Source organism: Dipodomys merriami, unplaced genomic scaffold (genome assembly GCF_024711535.1).
Source record: "Dipodomys merriami isolate MVZ:Mamm:240054 unplaced genomic scaffold, mDipMer1.0.p SCAF_419, whole genome shotgun sequence".
Taxonomy (NCBI): Eukaryota; Metazoa; Chordata; class Mammalia; order Rodentia; family Heteromyidae; genus Dipodomys; species Dipodomys merriami.
In genome coordinates, this window is record NW_027205815.1 from 342328 (window position 1) to 359787 (window position 17460).

A 17460-nucleotide genomic window follows, 5' to 3' on the forward strand; every position below is an offset into this window, starting at 1 on the left:
GAAACTGTACTTCACGGAGTCCTCTTTTATCATTTCCTACTTTTAAAGCATTTTGGAGTGATAATATGTGAATTTATTTCGTTTTGAGATTCTTACAAGACAATAACTGATGGTATTTAAAAGTTTAATACTTTTTAAAAAGGATACTAGAACCGTGGAACAGAAGAAAATTGGCTCTCTTTGGACCTCAATTTATAATCTCAGTTTGTGCATGATAATCCAATGTCACCAACACAGTCTGTGTTGAAGACAAAATGTGACAAAAAGCAATTACCACGGTCATAATTGTTATGTTATTAGTTATTGGACAATATGAATATTGAATTGAGAGTATAAGAGAATGGAGAGATTTTACCTACCATTTTTGTATTGCTGAAAGGCTTTTGGAAACTTTGACTCATTTCCTTCCTCACTGTGTCTTTAGGCTATGCACTTACTGCCTTTAATTACAATTTTCTCAACACAAATCTCCATCTTGATACAGACATAGGCCTGGATGAGCTTCCAGCTCCAACTTAGGCCTTGAGAGATAACAAGACAGTCATTTAGCAGGTCAGAGGAACCTGCCCAGACCTACCAGGCTCAACCCCTCCCAGGAAATAGTCACCCACCCCAGGCAGAGGAAATTCTGCCCCCAGGAGTGGCTTTCTTCATTGGGTAAACAGAGCCAGAGGCTGCCCCTCCCTACAGCAGCCTAGATAATCAATTGAAATTCAGTAAACATAATCCTGAGAAAGGCTCGAGGCTGGACTCTGAGAATGTCTCAGAAGCTAGACCCTCAGGGAAGAACTACTGTTTGCTGAAAGGCCTCAACTCAACCCAGAACCTAGCCTTATGTCATCATCTCCAAACTAGAGGGCACAGCCATCTCCCGCTTCTGCGATACTCAAAACAGATCCCTCTCCCACTGAACTAGCCTTGGAGGAGGATCACAAAATCCTGGGTAAAGCAGAGCACTTTTCAGCTTGCCCAAACAAACTGACTTAAGTAACTTGATCAAGCCGCAGGAAAACCAAACACCACAAGCAGACCAGAGACTCCACCAAGAGACTGGTTATGGACACAAGGGAGATACAGAATCTTCCCAACCCCCACCCCCCAAAAAATCAAAGACCTTTCTTCTTTTGAACCTTACTTTTAATTTTTTTAAATTTTAATATTTTTAAATTGTTGTTTTATATCTTTTTTTCTATACTGACGTTTTGATTCCTTTCTTTTTCTTTCTTTTCTCATTATTTTCACTTCTTCTCTTTCATTCTTTTCTGCATGACTTAATTGCTGTTCTGCTCACCCTCAAATATACGCGTCGCCGATTATTAGATCTTATCGTCCATTGTGTATACACTTAATCCAGAAATTTATTACTCAATTCAAAACCTCTTAGACTTAAATTCTTTAACAGCAGTATTACCTCTTTATACCCATATAGTATTTTAAACATTTTTATTTTTCTAGTTGTTCATGTCTCCTTTCTATCCCTCCCCTCCTCTCATCCTGTCCTCATTGTTCTCTGAATACTATCACTGCAGTTTTTAAGGGTTTTACTTTTTAAATTTTGTTTTTCCATTTTTTCTTCTCTCTTTTCTCTTTTTCTTCTTTTTTTCTTTCTTTCTTTCTTTTTCTTTTTTCCTTTTTTCCTCTCTCTGCTATCATTCTGTCCAATCCATTTCCCTCTTTGATATGAGGACATTGTTAATTCCACTCTCCCTCACCTTCCCACATCCCTCTAATGCTATTTTTCTCCACATTTTCCATAAACCTAATAATTTCTGGTTGCCAAATTGTCCTTTGCTGTTCTTAGGCCATTAAGACATAGTTGTTCAATGTTCAATAGATTGTATCTCTTGAACAAGATTGTATCTGCAGACTTTTGACTGTGCAACTACAGACTTTGTTTGATAGTTACCTTAAAATAGTGTTCTAACACAAAACTGGTGTTATTCTCATCCCAAATGGGCAGAACAAGCTGGAAAAACACAAGAAAAAATGGCAATCCTGGAGATCTCAACTACCACTCATGACAATCAGGGGACAGAACAGATAATGAACAATCCAGAGGAGAGTTCCCAAAAAGCTCTACAAACACTACAGGTAAAAGGCGTAAATGAAAAGAGTGAAAACATGCAAAGGTCTCAGTGTGAGTGGGAGACAGAGGAGGCAAACCAAAGATCAATACAGGAGTCTCATGAGCATGAGGAAGCTACTCAAAGATTGATACAGGAATTTCCTGAGCAGATTGAGAACATTCAAAGAGAAATAAAGGAATTGTGTGAGCAGGTTCAGATCAGTCAAAGAGAAAGATAGCAATTATGTGAGCTGGCTGAGAACAGACAACGAGCAAGTCAGCAATGGCGTGAACAAGCTGAGAACACTCAAAGAAAACTACAGGAAATGCATGAACGTGAGGATGCTAATCAATGAGAAATACAGGAACTGAGAGATAGGGCTGAGAATAGACAAATATCAATGGAGGCATTAATGGAATACAAAAACAGAGAGCTGAAAGAAATCAGGGAGACATGGGCTGGTAAGGGGACTCAGTGGTAGAGTGCTTGCCTTGCATGCATGAGGGCCTGGGTTCAATTCCTGAGCATCACATAAGCAAAAAGAAAAAAACGCCAGAAGAGGCACTGTGGCTCAAGTGGTAGAGTGCTAGCCTTGACCTAAAGAGCTGAGGGACAGTGCTCAGGCCCAGAGTTCAGGCCCCATGACCTGATCCCCCCCCCAAAAAAAAAGAAATCAGGGAGACTGGGAAGGTAATGCTCACTGGAGCCAATCAGAAGGAATGAGAGTCCAAGGAAACGATAACAAATCAACTAAGTGATTTGAGAATAAACATGGAACACCAAATTAAGGAAGTAAAGAAGTTCGCACAAGATCTAGAACAAAGTTCCAACAAAGAATTTGAAGCCATCAAAGCCCATCAATTAGAAGGGAAAAAAAATAACAAAGTAGAAAGTCTTGGCAGTATGTCAGACCATGCAGAAGATCGAAACTCGTGGATTTAAGACAACCTACATGTTATAGAGAAAGAACATACAACCATCCAAGACAAGTCCAATAAATAAGATAGATCTATTCAACACTTGGAAGATATCATCAGAAGGCTTAATGTGAGGATAATGTGTGTAGAGGAACACCTAGAGACAGAAGTTAATGGTCTAGGAAATTTGTTTAACAGGATCCTAGCAGAGAACTTCCCAAACATACAAAAAGATAGGCCTATTCAGATACAAGAAGCTTTTAGAACTCCAAATAGAACAGACCAGAACAAGACATCCTACCATCACATTATAATCTGCAAAGGATAAACTCAGACCAAGGAAAGGATCCTTAAGGAGAAAAGATAAATCACCTATAAAGGGAAACCAATTAGAATCCCCTCAGATTTCTCAGCAGGGACAATCAAAGCAAGAAGATCCTGGCATGATGTATGACATGCACTAAAGACAAACAACAATCAACCAAGAATACTTTACCTAGCTAAACTCTCCTTCATAACTTCAGGTCAAATAAAAACATTCCATAGCAAAGAAAAATGGAAATATTATATCTCCACCAAAGCAGCCCTACAAAAGATACTGAAAGATGTCCTAAACATAGAAAACGAACAAGACGACAGTACAGGCCAAGAAACCACACCCAAACTGAGAATCCAAGAACCATAGGAAAAACCCAGGTGCCCCAACTCCCAAGAAGGTGAATAAAATGGTAGGCACTCCCAAATACCTCTTAGTCCTATCTCTTAACATTAACGGGCTTAACTCTGCAATTAAGCAACATAGACTGTATAGTTGGAGTAAAAATCAACATCCTTCTATCTGTTGCCTTCAGGAGTCACATCTTGCCCATAAAAACAAACACATTTTGAATGTGAAAGGCTGTAACAAAATCTACCAAGCAAACAGCCCCCCATAAACAGGAAGGAGTTGCAATACTAATATCAGATAAAATAGACATCACATTAAAATTAGTTAGAAGAGGTAAAGTAGGTCGCTATGTACTAATTAAGGGATCTCTCCTTCAGGAAGATATTACAATTCTAAATATCTATTCATCAAACAACAGAGTACCCAAATTTATCCAGGAAACACTACTTTCTCTCAAATCTCAAATAGATTCAAAGACATTAATTGTTGGGGACTTTAACACACCAATATCCCCACTAGATAGATAAACTCAGCAAAAAATCAACAGAGACACCACAGACAAAAATAACTGCATATATCAACTAGATTTAAGAGACGTCTACCGAATATTTCACCCAGCAGCATCAGAATACACCAGCATATGGAATATTTTCCAAAATAGACCACATTTTAGGCCACAAAGCAAAATTGTGCAAATTTAGAAACATTGAAGTCATACCTTGCATTCTCTCAGACCATAAGAGTATTAAATTAGAATTCAACACCAAAAGCCAACAAAGAAAGTCCTGTAACACATGGAGGCTGAACAACACACTGATGAACCAGGAGTGGGTCATGCAAGAGATTAGAAAGGAAATTCAAGTGTTCATGATATTCAACAAAAATTAGCACACAAACTACCAGCTCCTCTGGGATACAGCAAAGGCAATACTCAGAGGCAAGTTTATAGCTCTGAATTCCTACATCAACAAATTGGAGAGATCTGAAACTAACAATTTAATGAGACAGCTGAGCCTCCTTGAAAAACACAAGCAAGATAAACCCCAATCCAGAAGACAAAAAGAAATATTTAAAATTAAATCAGAATTAAATGAATTAGAATCCAAAAAAAAAAAAAATAGAATCAACAAACAGAGTTGACTCTGAATAGGAGACACCCTAGGACTCCTTGGCACAGGCCGAAATTTTCTTAATAGAGACTGAGAAACACAACACATCAAAGAAAGGTTGGACAAATGGGATTGCATGAAATTGCAGAGTTTCTGCATGGCAAAGGACATAGCTAGCAAGATCGATAGAAAGCCCACGGATTGGGAGAAGTTCTTCACGGCCCATACAACAGACAAACGTCTCATATCTAAAATATACCTGGAACTCAAAAAAAATAAATCCCCCAACAACAAATCTTCAAAGAAACAACTGACCAACAAATAAGTGGGCTAAAGAATTAAAGAAAAATTTCTCTGAGAGGAATGAATGATAGCCAATAGACACATGAAGAAATGCTCAACCTCCCTAGCCTGAAAAAACCTCCCTAGTCACCTCACCCCAGTTAGAATGGCTATAGTCAAGAACTTTAATAACAACAGATGCTGGAGGGGATGTGGGCAGTAGGGAACCTTACTGCATTGTTGGTCGGAGTGTAAACATGTTCAACCACTTTGGAAAGCAGTATGGAGCTTCCTCAAAAGACTCAACATAGAGCTCCCCTATGACCCAGCAATCCCACTTTTGGGCATTTACCCAAATTATCACAAATTAGTCCACACTCAAGCTACCAGCACAACTATGTTTATTGCAGCATTATTTACTATAGATAAGATATGGAACCAACGCAGATGACCCTCAGTATTTGAATGGATCACGAAAATGTGGTATATATACACAATGGAATTCTATGCCTTCATCAGAAAGAAAGACATTGCCCCATTTGTTAGGAAATGGAAAGACTTGGAAAAAATTATATTGAGCGAAGTAATCCAGTCCCAAGGAAACATAGGTCCCATGGTTTCCTTTATTTGCAATAACCTGTATATGTCTGAGTCAAGCAGAAAAGGTCAGATAAGTTGATGTTAGTGGAATATACCCCAAGTTAATATTCAAATATATTTTTTGTTTTTTTTTCCTTTCATGCAATTGTTTCTATCTTATTTATCCGATGATTTCTATGTTGCTTTGAATGTCCTTCCCCTATGGTCCATACATTCACTGTATTTGATATTCCTATAATTTGTGGAGGGAAAGAAATAAATCATTTAACTAGGGATACAGGAGGATCCATTGCAACAATGAGATGTACAAGTCATTATGTCGAAAAACGAATTTAACAATTTTGTTGGGGGTTGGGGGGCGGATCGGGTGGGGGTGTGGAGGAGTATGGGAAGGGATGGGAAGGGGAAACAAGTAGATGACAGCAATGCTTGATAATAAATGTACGAGTTATCTTGTCCATGTAATTGTAACTCCTATGGATGGTATTCTCACAATAAAAAAAGAAAGAAATATACTCATTATCTTGTCCATGTAATTGTAACCCCTCTGTACAGAATTTTAACAATAAAAAATAAAAATACAAAAAAGAAATCAGAGAGAGTGGAGGGAAGGATGAAGGGAAAAAAAGAGGAAAGGAAGAAGAGAGCATGGGAATCTTGGTTTTGAGTCCATGGATCAAGAGAGCCAAACATTCACTATTTCTGTGGGTAGCATTTCAGAGCCTAAAGACAGTATGTAGGAGTAAGCCACTGACCCTTTAACAACTTCATGATATTCAGGAGCTCTGTGGTCACCAACTCCTGGGGGAAGCAGCCTCAGGGCTCAGGGTGAGTCACCAGGTTTCAATCATCCTGGCCCCAGCAAGTTATTTTCTGGTCAGATAATAAGAACGTGTCTAAGGGCTAGGGAGGTGTTGGGGTGAGGGAGTGTCAGGGGCAGGGTAAGGGATAAGCAGGAAGATGAAGAGGGAGGACGATCCTAGGTCAGGTGTGTCAGGACATTGGAACCATGACCTCGCATGACAACACAGATCACCAGTTATAGAGTCTTTGACCCAGCCACACTTCAATTAAGAGACCTGGCACCTTGGGTTCACCATTGACTGCCTGGCTGTCGTCCACTGCAGGATATCTGTGCAGTACATCTTTGGGGACTGGGATTTTCAATGGCTGAATCTGAACATGACACCCCCGGTCTTCATTCCTCCACCAGAGACAGAGGTAAGTGGGCCACTGGCACAGGACAGCCAGGGAATGAGAATGGGAGTTGGGACCCAAATTACCTCGAGACTTCCTCTAGGGGGTGCTAGGACCACGAGACTGCCATTCTCAGAGGCAGATGTGGGTCTCTTTGCTGGCTCTGCCTTTAGTTTACCTGGCAGATCTGGGATTCAGAGAGGGCTGACTGAAGTTGGGGCAGGCATGGGGAGGCTGGTGGGAAAACAAGAGGAACTGGGCTCTGAGCAGGGTTGTTTCTTTGAGGATACTCAAAACCCAGGAGCTTTCTTGGGATGGATCAACCCTTTTCTCCTTTTTCCTGAGAGAGAGGGACCTAGAGCCCTCTAGTCCCTTGGCCGAAAAATCCTTTCATTCCCACATCCTGTGGTTGGATAACTAGAACTCACCTTGCTGCCCAGTGTCAAGGCAGGACAGTGAGAGATCCTGAGTCTTTGATAAGGTCAGGGGATCCTCAGTATGAGATGAGATTGTACTTGAACATCATAACTTGGTGCATGGTCAGTCCCATATAAGACTGCCATGGTGTAAGACATAGAATCTAGAGAATCAGAGCAGGATGGGGTCTGTTCTGGAAGTCTTGAGTATTATGTGTGAGCTTTGAGCTCCTGTGTGCCCACCTGCTTCACTTTCTTGGGTGGGTCTTTGCTAGAAAAAGCTTGAAACTAGGGCCTCCTTCTTATCCCTTGTCTTTGCTGCTCAAAGCTAGCACTTTACCGAGCCACAGCTCCACTTGCAACTTTTTTGGGTGTTTAATTGGAGAAAAATTGTTCTCATGGACTTTGCTGCCAAAGGTGGCATTCAACTATAATCCTCAGATCTCAATTTCCTGAGGGGCTAAGGTGAAAGGAATGGAAGAGTATCTTTGGCCGGGTGCCAGTAGCTCATGGCTGTCATCCTAGGTACTCAGGAGCTGAGAGCTGAGGATCACAGTTCAAAGCTATCCTCAGCAGGAAAGATCCTGAGACTCTTAACTCCAACGAACCACCCAGAATACCAGAAAGGGTGCTGTGGCTCAAGTAGTAGAGTGCTTGCCTTGAGCTGAAGAGCACAGGGACAGCACCCAGGCTCAGAGTGCAAGCTCCACAACTGAAAAAATAGAAAGAAATTCAACATCTTTGCCTGCCAATAATGGTGGAAGTGTGGCGGGGGGGGGACAGGGGGGTGTTTTGGTTGAGAGACAAGGTGCTGGCTTCATTGTACAGACATTTCTAAGAACTCCCCATGTTTGCCCCAGCTTCAAGAGGACGTGGCCTGTGACAGGCAGGGAGTGGGTGAATGGTTGCAGGGGTGGGATTGTTGTGTATGTATTCTCTTCATTGAAGGATGGATTTGGATGTTGGGTGACAAAGTCTGAAGTCAAGGCTTGCAAGAAGTTTGTGGCCTGACGAGGATGGGTTTCCTCTGGGTATGTGAAGGTGGCTGAAACCGGAAGCCGCTGATGCCTCACAACTCACATCCTCGCTACCCAGAAGGCTGAGATATGAAGACATAGTTCCAAGCCAGCATGGGCAGAAAAGTCTGCTAGACTTGATGTCCAATGGACCACCAAAGAACAGGAATTGGTGCTGTGGCTCAAGTGGGAGAGTGCTCACCTTCAGCTGAAGAGCTGAGAGACAGCGCCCTGGCCAAGTTCAAACCTCATGACCAACTACAAAAAAGAGAGGGCTAATTTTTCCGCATAGCAGTGTGTACAGTAGGAACTGCCATGTTGGATTATGAGACATTTCAGATATGTGAGAGGCTTACTGGTTTGTCTATAGTGGGTCTGATGTCTGTAGTGCCACCTTCTTGAGAGTGGGATGTGATCCTAATGGAGAGAGTTCATGGTTCTGTTCTCAGGGGCTGCTGAATCCTTGGGCTGTACGTGTGTGTGTGTGTGTGTGTGTGTGTGTGTGTGTGTGTGTGTGTGTGTGTGTGTGTGTGTGTGTGTATCTGTCTGTCTGTCTGTCTGTCTGTCTGTCTGTCTCCTCTGTGTCTGTGTCTATCTGTGTTTGGAGATAGAAGACCTGGGCCTTGAACTCAGGGCCTAGGTTCTGTTCCTGAGCTTTTGTGCTCAAAGCTATTGTTCTGATACTTGAGCCACAGCTCCACCTTTGGCTTCTTGGTGGTTCACTGTAAATAAGAGCCTCACAGACTTTCTGTCATGGGCTGGCTTTGAACCGTGATCCACAAACCTCACCTCCTGAGTAGCAAGGAAGACAAACATGAACCACCCCTGCCGGGTGTGTGTGTGTGTGTGTGTGTGTGTGTGTGTGAGTGTGTGTGTGTGTGTGTGTGTGTGTGTGTGTGTGTGTGTGTGTGTGTTTAGAAGAGGGCTGTAACAATGAGTGCTGGACCCTTTGGTAACTTCTGCCTGCTTTCTTTGGGGGGGGGTACATGAGCTTTGTGTCTGAGTCTGGGGACCTGGAAGGGAGAGATGTTTGATGGGGACTCAGCACCGTTAAATTATAAGACCAAGGTATCTGTGTGCCCTGGAGCTGTCTACTCCCTTGGGCCTGGTTGGTGGCAGACGGAGCTTGGGAAGACCTGGGGGTTGGGCCCGCAGGGGATGGCTCCCCAGGGGGACAGGCTCAGGCTGGTCTGCATCAGGATTCCCCACTGCTACCTTTCTGGCCAGGCCCTGGTTATAAGAAAATGAATTTACTCTATGTCTATTTTGCTTTTCTGGGGTGTGTCATTTCAGGGAGTGGGGGTGCTGTGAAGAGGAAAGACCCCAGAACTGACACCTCCATGGGGACATTTTTTTGTGTGACAGAGCCAAGTCATTGCTGTGTATGACGAGGAAGCTGCCATCAGACTGACCTGGAACAATGCTCAAAGGTACGTAGGCTGTTGAAGTATCAAACCCACCCACGTCTGCTTCCCACTCACAACAAGGGGGGTGCAGTGCAGGTGGCCCAGCACTGGTCCTAGGGGATTATAGATGGTGGTGGTCATGTGCCGGTGGTTCTCAAATATTCTCCTGGCTATTGGGGATGCTAAGGTCTGATGTACGTGACTCAAAGCCAGCCCAGGCAGGAGAGTCTGTGAAATTCTTATCTCCCATAAACCAACCCCCCCCCAAAAAAAAAAAGCCAGATATTGTGCTGTGGCTCAAGTGGTAGAGCCTAAGCCTTGAGTAAAAGAAACTCCAGGATGACACCCAGGCCCTGAATCCAAGCCATAGGACTAACAAAAATAATGAAGTAAATGAATAGTGGCCACCTGTTATCTTACTACCAAAAAGGATGGATTGAGTCTTTTCTCTGGTACTTGTAGCCAAAGGTAATGGGCTTCTTTTGATGTTCCTCTAAACCTCTCCTACTCTCCATTATCTTTCCAGGCTTCACTTGCAGCATAGAATTCAGATCATTCCACTCAAAATGACTTGATGTACCCTCCCCTACCTGCCTTTCTTGGGCTGGGGATCCTGGATGTACTCACACACACACACACACACACACACACACACACACACACACACACACACACACACACACACACACACACACACACACACATGCTCACCCAGGCCAACTCAGACTAGCCTTTTCAAAGACACTTTATCTTCTTGGATTAACTGACCCAGGAGAGGAACTTGATCCCCTGTAACTGAGTATTTTAACTAGGGCTTGCTGGTTGACATGAGATAAACAGAAGCTCAAAAGAAAGGCTCCGGTGCCAGTCTCCTCTGGCTCATGCTCACACCTGATGTCCGGGCTACTTGGGAGGCAGACATTTGAGGGTCAGAGATTGAAGCCAGCCATAAGCTGGAAAGCTGGTGAGACTCTTCTTTCCATGGAACCACCAAAAATTCAGAAGTGGAGCTTTGGTTCAAGTGGTAGAGCACCAGCCTTGAGCACGAAAACTCAGAGAGAGTGCTCCCAGATCCTGAGTTCAAGCCCACACAAAGAAATGGACCTATCTTGTTGCCCCCAGATTGCCTGGGCCTTGAGTGCCTTCTCACAAATTGTGATACAACACCGGTCTCTGGGTAGTGTATCAGAGCCTTCAGTAATTGAGTGGTGGAAGCCAGGCCTTCCCCTTCATGTGATCTCAACCCACAGGAGCAGGAAGGCAGAGCGTGACAAGGCCAACAGCCTGCAGAGCAGAGAAGACCCCACCCTGCTAGGGTGATTGGAGCAGGCTTCTTAGAAGCAGCACTTGAAAAGGGGTCTTGCTTAACAAGGAGGATCTGACAGGAAGCACAGAGAGCAAAGATGTTGTACATAAAGGACAACATAGAGGAGCATGTTCATTTCAAGCCAGGGCTGCTGCTGAGAAATACGGTACAGATGTGCAAGACTTTCCTGAGACAGGCCCGAAGGGTTACAGAAGAACAGCTATCCAGGGTTGGATCCAGGGTTGTCTTAGCAGTAGTGGGCACGCCTAGCACACATGAAACCCTGGGTTCGATTCGTAGGTCCCGCATACACAGAAAAAGTTGGAAGTGGCACCGTGGCTCAGGTGGAAGAGAGCTCATGTAGAGCAAAAGAAGCTTAGGTACAGAGCCCAGGCCCCGAGGTCAAGCCCCAGGACTGTCAACATAAAACATCACTCCGAGGGACCTTGGTGACAGGTGGATGGTTATGCCCTCTAGCTCTTGGTAGAATTTTTTGTGTCTCCATCTTTGACAGAAGGGAGCTGGACACTCCTTCTGCCTTGGGATCCCCTGGACCCAGTTATCAGAAACCCTCCCATCATCTTCCACCAGGACATGGAGCAACTTGCACCAGAAATCCGTAGATACAGGTTGAGTTGGGCGGGGGCATACAGGGCAGAACTCAGAAGTCCTAGTGGGTCTGATCTGCCCCAGATGACCAGGCCATCCAGAGGAGGTGGATGGGAGCTTAGAGAGGGTTAATTATGTGGAAGGGGCCCTTAAATGCCTATGGCCCTACCCAGATTCCGAGCCTCCCTTTGCTGTCCCTGAGGGATCTAGAGGAGTGACTAGGTGGTAGTGTCTAGAGGAGGACTAGTTGGAAATTCTAAAGAATGACACACCATAAATCATGCGCCGATGGCTCATGCCTGTCATCCTGGCTACTCTGGAGACTGAGATCCAGAGGATCTTGTTTCCCCAGCACCTGCAGGAAAGTCTCATGAGAGTCTTATCTTCAATCTCCAACCAAAAGTGACACTATAGCTCAAATGGTAGAGCACTGGCCTTGAGCAAAATTCATCATCAAGCCCTGAGTTCAAGCCCTCCAACCAAAAAAAAAAAAAAAAAAAAAAGACAAGAATGAAAGACACCCCTTGCCTGCAAGATATGGTGAAGGAGTGGGGTTTCTATGGTTGGGAGACCAGCTGCTGGCCTCAGTGTACAGACATTTCTAAGAACTCCCCAGATTTGCCCAAGTGTGAAGTTACAGCATGGTGGGTGTTGCCTTACCAAGAACTCCAGAGTTCGTGGCCTTTCTTAGGCAGGGAGTAGGCGAATGGGAATAGGGGTGGGTGGGTAGTGTCAATTATATTCTCTCCATCCATGGAAGAATGGTTTTGTATGCTGGTGTCAAAGTCTGAAGTGAAGGGTTGCTTGGGGTTTGTGGCCTGACAAGTTCGGTTTCCCTGGGTGTACGAAGGTGTCTGAAGCCAGATGCTGCCAGTGGCTCACAACTGTCATACTAGTTACTCAGGAGGCTGAGATCTGAGGATCGCATTTCAAGGCCAGTTTGGGAAGGAAAATCTGTGAGACTTTATCTCCAGTGAACCAACAGAAAACCGGAAGTCGCTCTGTGGCTCCAATGGTAGACCTCGCACCTTCAATTTAAGAGCTGAGGGACTGCGCACAAGCCCAAATTCAAACCCCATGACCAACAACCAAGAATAAGGTAGCTGAGTTTTCTACATAGTGTTCTGGACCGTAGGAAATGGTATGCTGTATCATGAGACATTCCAAACATGTGAGAGTCTCTGAGTTTTGTCTACAGTTGGTCTGAGGATGATAGTGCCATCTTCTCAAGGGTTGGGATGTTTAGATGCTCAGGGACTGCTGAAGCCTTGGGTTACCCGTGTTTGGTGTGTGTGTGTGTGTGTGTGTGTGTGTGTGTGTGTGTTGTGTGTGCGCGCGCGCGTGTTTGTGTGTTTGTGTGTGTGTGTGTATTTTTTCCTCATCTTTCTCTGTCCCCTTCCTCTGCCTCTTTCTGATGCCCCTCCTCTACAGCAATCTTGCCTTTAGCCCCCTATCAGGGTCTAAAATGAGTCTTAAATTGCCACAGACCTGCATATTCCAGCTTTTCTTTGGGGCTCAAGTCTGGTTATCCATATCTTTGGCTACCTCCAGGGGATTCTGGGTTAACAGGGCCGGCTGGCATAGGTTCTCCCCTTCCACAGGGTGGGGAGGGTACAGGGGTTCAGTCATGCAATGCCCTGTTCTTTGCCTCAGCTGGGCCTCTGGCTGCATGTCCCTCTTTGGAGGCTGGCAGTGGAGTTGGGGAAGGGTGGTTGCCAGTGGCTTTGGCCAAGTTGAACATGATAGCTGACTGAAGGCTGCCCAACCAAGGAGCTTCCGGGACTACATGGGAGATGAGGCCAAGGTGGCTTGGAAGTATCCGTCAGTGTCTAGGAAATATCAACGTACCTTACAGGAAAGTCTATCTTCTGGCCCCAGCTGGGCCTCTCTAGTTCCTTTAGACAATTGCAGATGCTCAGAATACAGACGCACAGACTTCAGATTCCAGGGCCAGGGAACTGGGGGTGAGAGAGTGGTATGGCCAATACCTCAATGTTCTGGGGCATTAGCCTTGACCTGGCTATGCCCCCTTGTGTATATTCACTTCTTAATCCAGTGCTGGCCACACACAGGCCATTTGTGGCAGTGCTGTGGAAGTGGCAGTAGCGGAAGTGAGATCTAGGATGACCAAAATCTGGATTTCTGGCCTGTGGGGATGGGGATGGCAAAGGGTGTCTATTAAGAAAAAACATCTCAGGGCTGGGAAGATGTCTAAGTGGTAGAGCGCTTGCCTTGCATGCATGAGGCCCTGGGTTCGATTCCTCAGCACCACATAAGCAGAAAAAAAAAGCCAGAAGTGGTGCTATGGCTCAAGTGGTAGAGCACTAGCCTTGGGCTGAAGACCTGAGGGACAGCGCCCAGGTCCAGAGTTCAGGCCCCACGACTGGACCTCCCCCTCAAAAAAAAAACTTACAAAGAAAAAAACATCTCAGAGCTGGAACTCAGGGCCGAGGCACTGTCCTTCAGCTAACACTCTACCAATTGAGCCACAGATAACCTTTCATCTTTTTTAGTAATTTAGTGGAGAGAAGAGTCTCATGGACTTTCCTGCCAGGGCTGGCTTCAAGCTGCCATCTTAAGAGCTCAGCCTCTTGAGTAGCTGGTATGAGCCATTGGCAACTGCTAAAGATATTACCATGTGTATGTGCATTTATGTGCACATGGAACTGTGTGTGTGTGTGTGTGTGTGTGTGTGTGTGTGTGTGTGTGTGTTGTGTGTGTTTACCGGGGCTTGAACTCAGAGCCTAAGTGGTATCCTTTAGCTTGTTTGCACAACGTTGGTGCTGTACCACTTGAACTATAATAGCTCCACTTCCCAGCTTTTTGGTGATTTATTGGAGAGAAGAGTCTGCCCAGGCTAGCTTTGAATCTTGATTGATCCTCAGGCATCAGTCTTGAGTAGGTAGGATTATAGCCATGAGCCACTGGCATCTAGCTACAAGGATGTCTTCTCATACTCTCTTCTGTTGTAACACATTGCCTATTTGCCCTGCCCTAGATCCTCTGACCTCCACATCAGCTCCCAGCAGCCCCTGACGGTGTGGAGAACATAAAGCTCAAATTTGATCTTATTTCTTTGTCCCCAGGGGAGGGAATGTTTCCTCTGAAGCCTGGCATAGGAGGGATAGCTGCAGATGGGTACTGGGCTAGGAGAGAGGTACTCTGTTTTAGCCAAGAAGGAAGTGTGGCCAGATGCTAATAGCTGATGCTGTCCTATTCCTAGCTCCTCAGGAGGCTAAGATGTGTGGATTACCATGCAGAGCCAGTCCAGTTAGAAAAGTGTGTGAGACTCTCGTCTGCAAATAACCACCCAAAAGCTATAAGAAAAGCAATGGCTCAAGTGGTAGAGTGATAGCTTTGAACGAAAAAACTGAGGGACAGAGCCCAGGTCCTGAGTTCAAGCCCTAGCACCAAGATGTACGGCTGCACGTGCACACACACACACACACACAGAGGAAGGTGGTAATGATAAGCTGAGCTAGAACTGGGGGCAGTCCTGAGGCATAGTCATAATAAACTCTCAAGGCAGATCAAGTGGTTTCTTCTAAGTCCTTCTTGGGCTGAGTGGGTCTGGTCCATGGCAGTAAGGTCCATGGAATCTGCCCTTCCATCCGTGCACAGGACCATATAGGACCAAGGGAAGGACACTATGGATGCTCCTTTGTAGTCGGTCCAGGATTGCAAACCTTCATCTGCCCCCAAGCACTGGAGAGGAAAGCAGGGTTCCAAGACCTGGGACTCCTGGGATAGCAACTGCTACAAGCATCAGCCAGCTAGCTGTGGATTCCTGATCCTACAACTCTTTCATGAGCCCAACTCAACACCTGCCCAAGGTGTGCCTGACAGATTCACACTCTTGTGATACCCGGATGAGTGGGTGTTACCTGGTGTGCCATCTTGCAGCTCCTGCCCCTCCTGGCCAAGTAACGTGGTTTGAGACATCGGTTTACTGCTCAGATGCACACTGCACCCATTACTGATGCCATTCTGATGACCCGGCTGATAACCTCCATGCCCCAAGGATGGACCCTTCTCTGATACTGTGGCCCATCCCATACACAAAGGCCAACAAAGAGGCTGCTCTGAAGACACCTAGACATTGGGAGACCCGATCCTTGGGGTCCATTAGAAATTACTCTGTCTAGAGCCACAGAGTGAGGTCCAAGTAGGTGTTGGTCATGGGGCTCGAACTCTGGGCCTGGGCACTGTCCCTCAGCTCTTCAGCTTACCACTTAAGCCACAGCACCTCTTTTGGTTTTCTGGTGGTTCCTTGGAGATCAGAGTCTCCTGGACTTTCTTGCCAGGGCTGGCTTTAAACCATGATCCTCAGATCTCACGCTCCTGAGGAACTAGGAGGACATGTGTGAGTCACATGCACTTAGCTGATCTGGCCTTTCACCACAGTGGGCTAGGAGCTTCTGAAAGCTTTTCTTTATTTTTTTTTTCTGTGCTAGTACTGGGGCTTGAACTCAGAGTCTTGGCCCTGGTCTCTTAACGTTTTCTCAAGGCTGGCAGTTTACCACTTGAGCCACATTTCCATTTCTGGCTTTTGGTAGTTCATTGGCAAGAAAAGAGTTTCACTAATTTTCTTCCCCTGAGTTGTCTTTGACCCACGATATCTGATCTCAGTCTCCTGAGTAGCTAGGATTTACAGAGGTTGAGCCACGATTGGCATTGGGCAAGAAGATTTTCTTACAAAAGAGTTCTTCCCTGCATTTGCCCTGACTCCTAAATGCAAAGGAGGCCTCTGAGGGTCAGGAACTTTGAAAAATAGGGTTCCAGCCACTGGAAATGGATAGGGTCCTTTGTGAAAAGCCAAGTTAATCTTCCCCCTGGGCCTGATTCTGGGACCCCACCCTCTTCCCTACCTGTGACTCAAGTACAAAACTTGACCCAGCCTTGAATGTCCTGCCACACTTGTCTGAAGCAAAAGAACCTTAATTCCACCCACACCACCTGCTCTAAACCCCACCTCAGGACCTTTGCCCATGCTGCACCTTCTGCCTGAGGCCCTTTGTCCTGAATCCACATCTTAGAACTCCTGTGGAATTTTGGCACTGGTTATATCACCTCCTGGAGTAAGTCTTTCCTTCTCTTTTCGGTCTTTATTTATTTATTTATTTATTTTACTGAATATCTGTATGGAAGTATAATTCCTGTTTTTATTTATTTTTTTAATATTATTTTATTTTATTTGAGAACATACTGTACAGAGGGGCTACAATTACATGGGCAGGATAATGCATACATTTCTTACCAAGCATTGCAGCCTCCTCCTTTGTTTACCCTTCACCTCCCTTCCCAGCTTCCCCCCTCCCCCCACCCAATTATACCCCCCTCCCCCCCCACACCAACATTGTAAAGCTGGTTTTGACATGACATTTTGTACTTCTTATTGTTGCAACAGATCCACCTGAATCCTTAAACGACTTGTTTGCCCCCATCTCCTCCACATGTTATACTGACATCAAATATAGTGAAAGCGGGGGTTACACTGTGGGGGAGGGACATACAAAGCAACAAAGAAATAATCTTATAAATGCGTTAGAAACATATGCATGAAAGAAACGAAAACATTAAAATACATATTTAAGGGTTCATTTTCCTAACATCACATTATCTGACCTTTTCTGCTTGACTCATACCTATACTAGATATTGCAAATAAGGGAAACCATGGGACCTATGCTTCTTTGGGCCTGGCTTACTTCACTTAATATAATTTTTTCCAAGCCTTTCCATTTCCTAACAAATGGGGAAATGTCATTCTTTCTGATGGAGGCATAGAATTCCATTCGGTCTTTTTAAAAAAATATTGAATTGCTAGATATGGAACTTGTGAAGGCCGACTGGCAAATGCTCTATCTTGG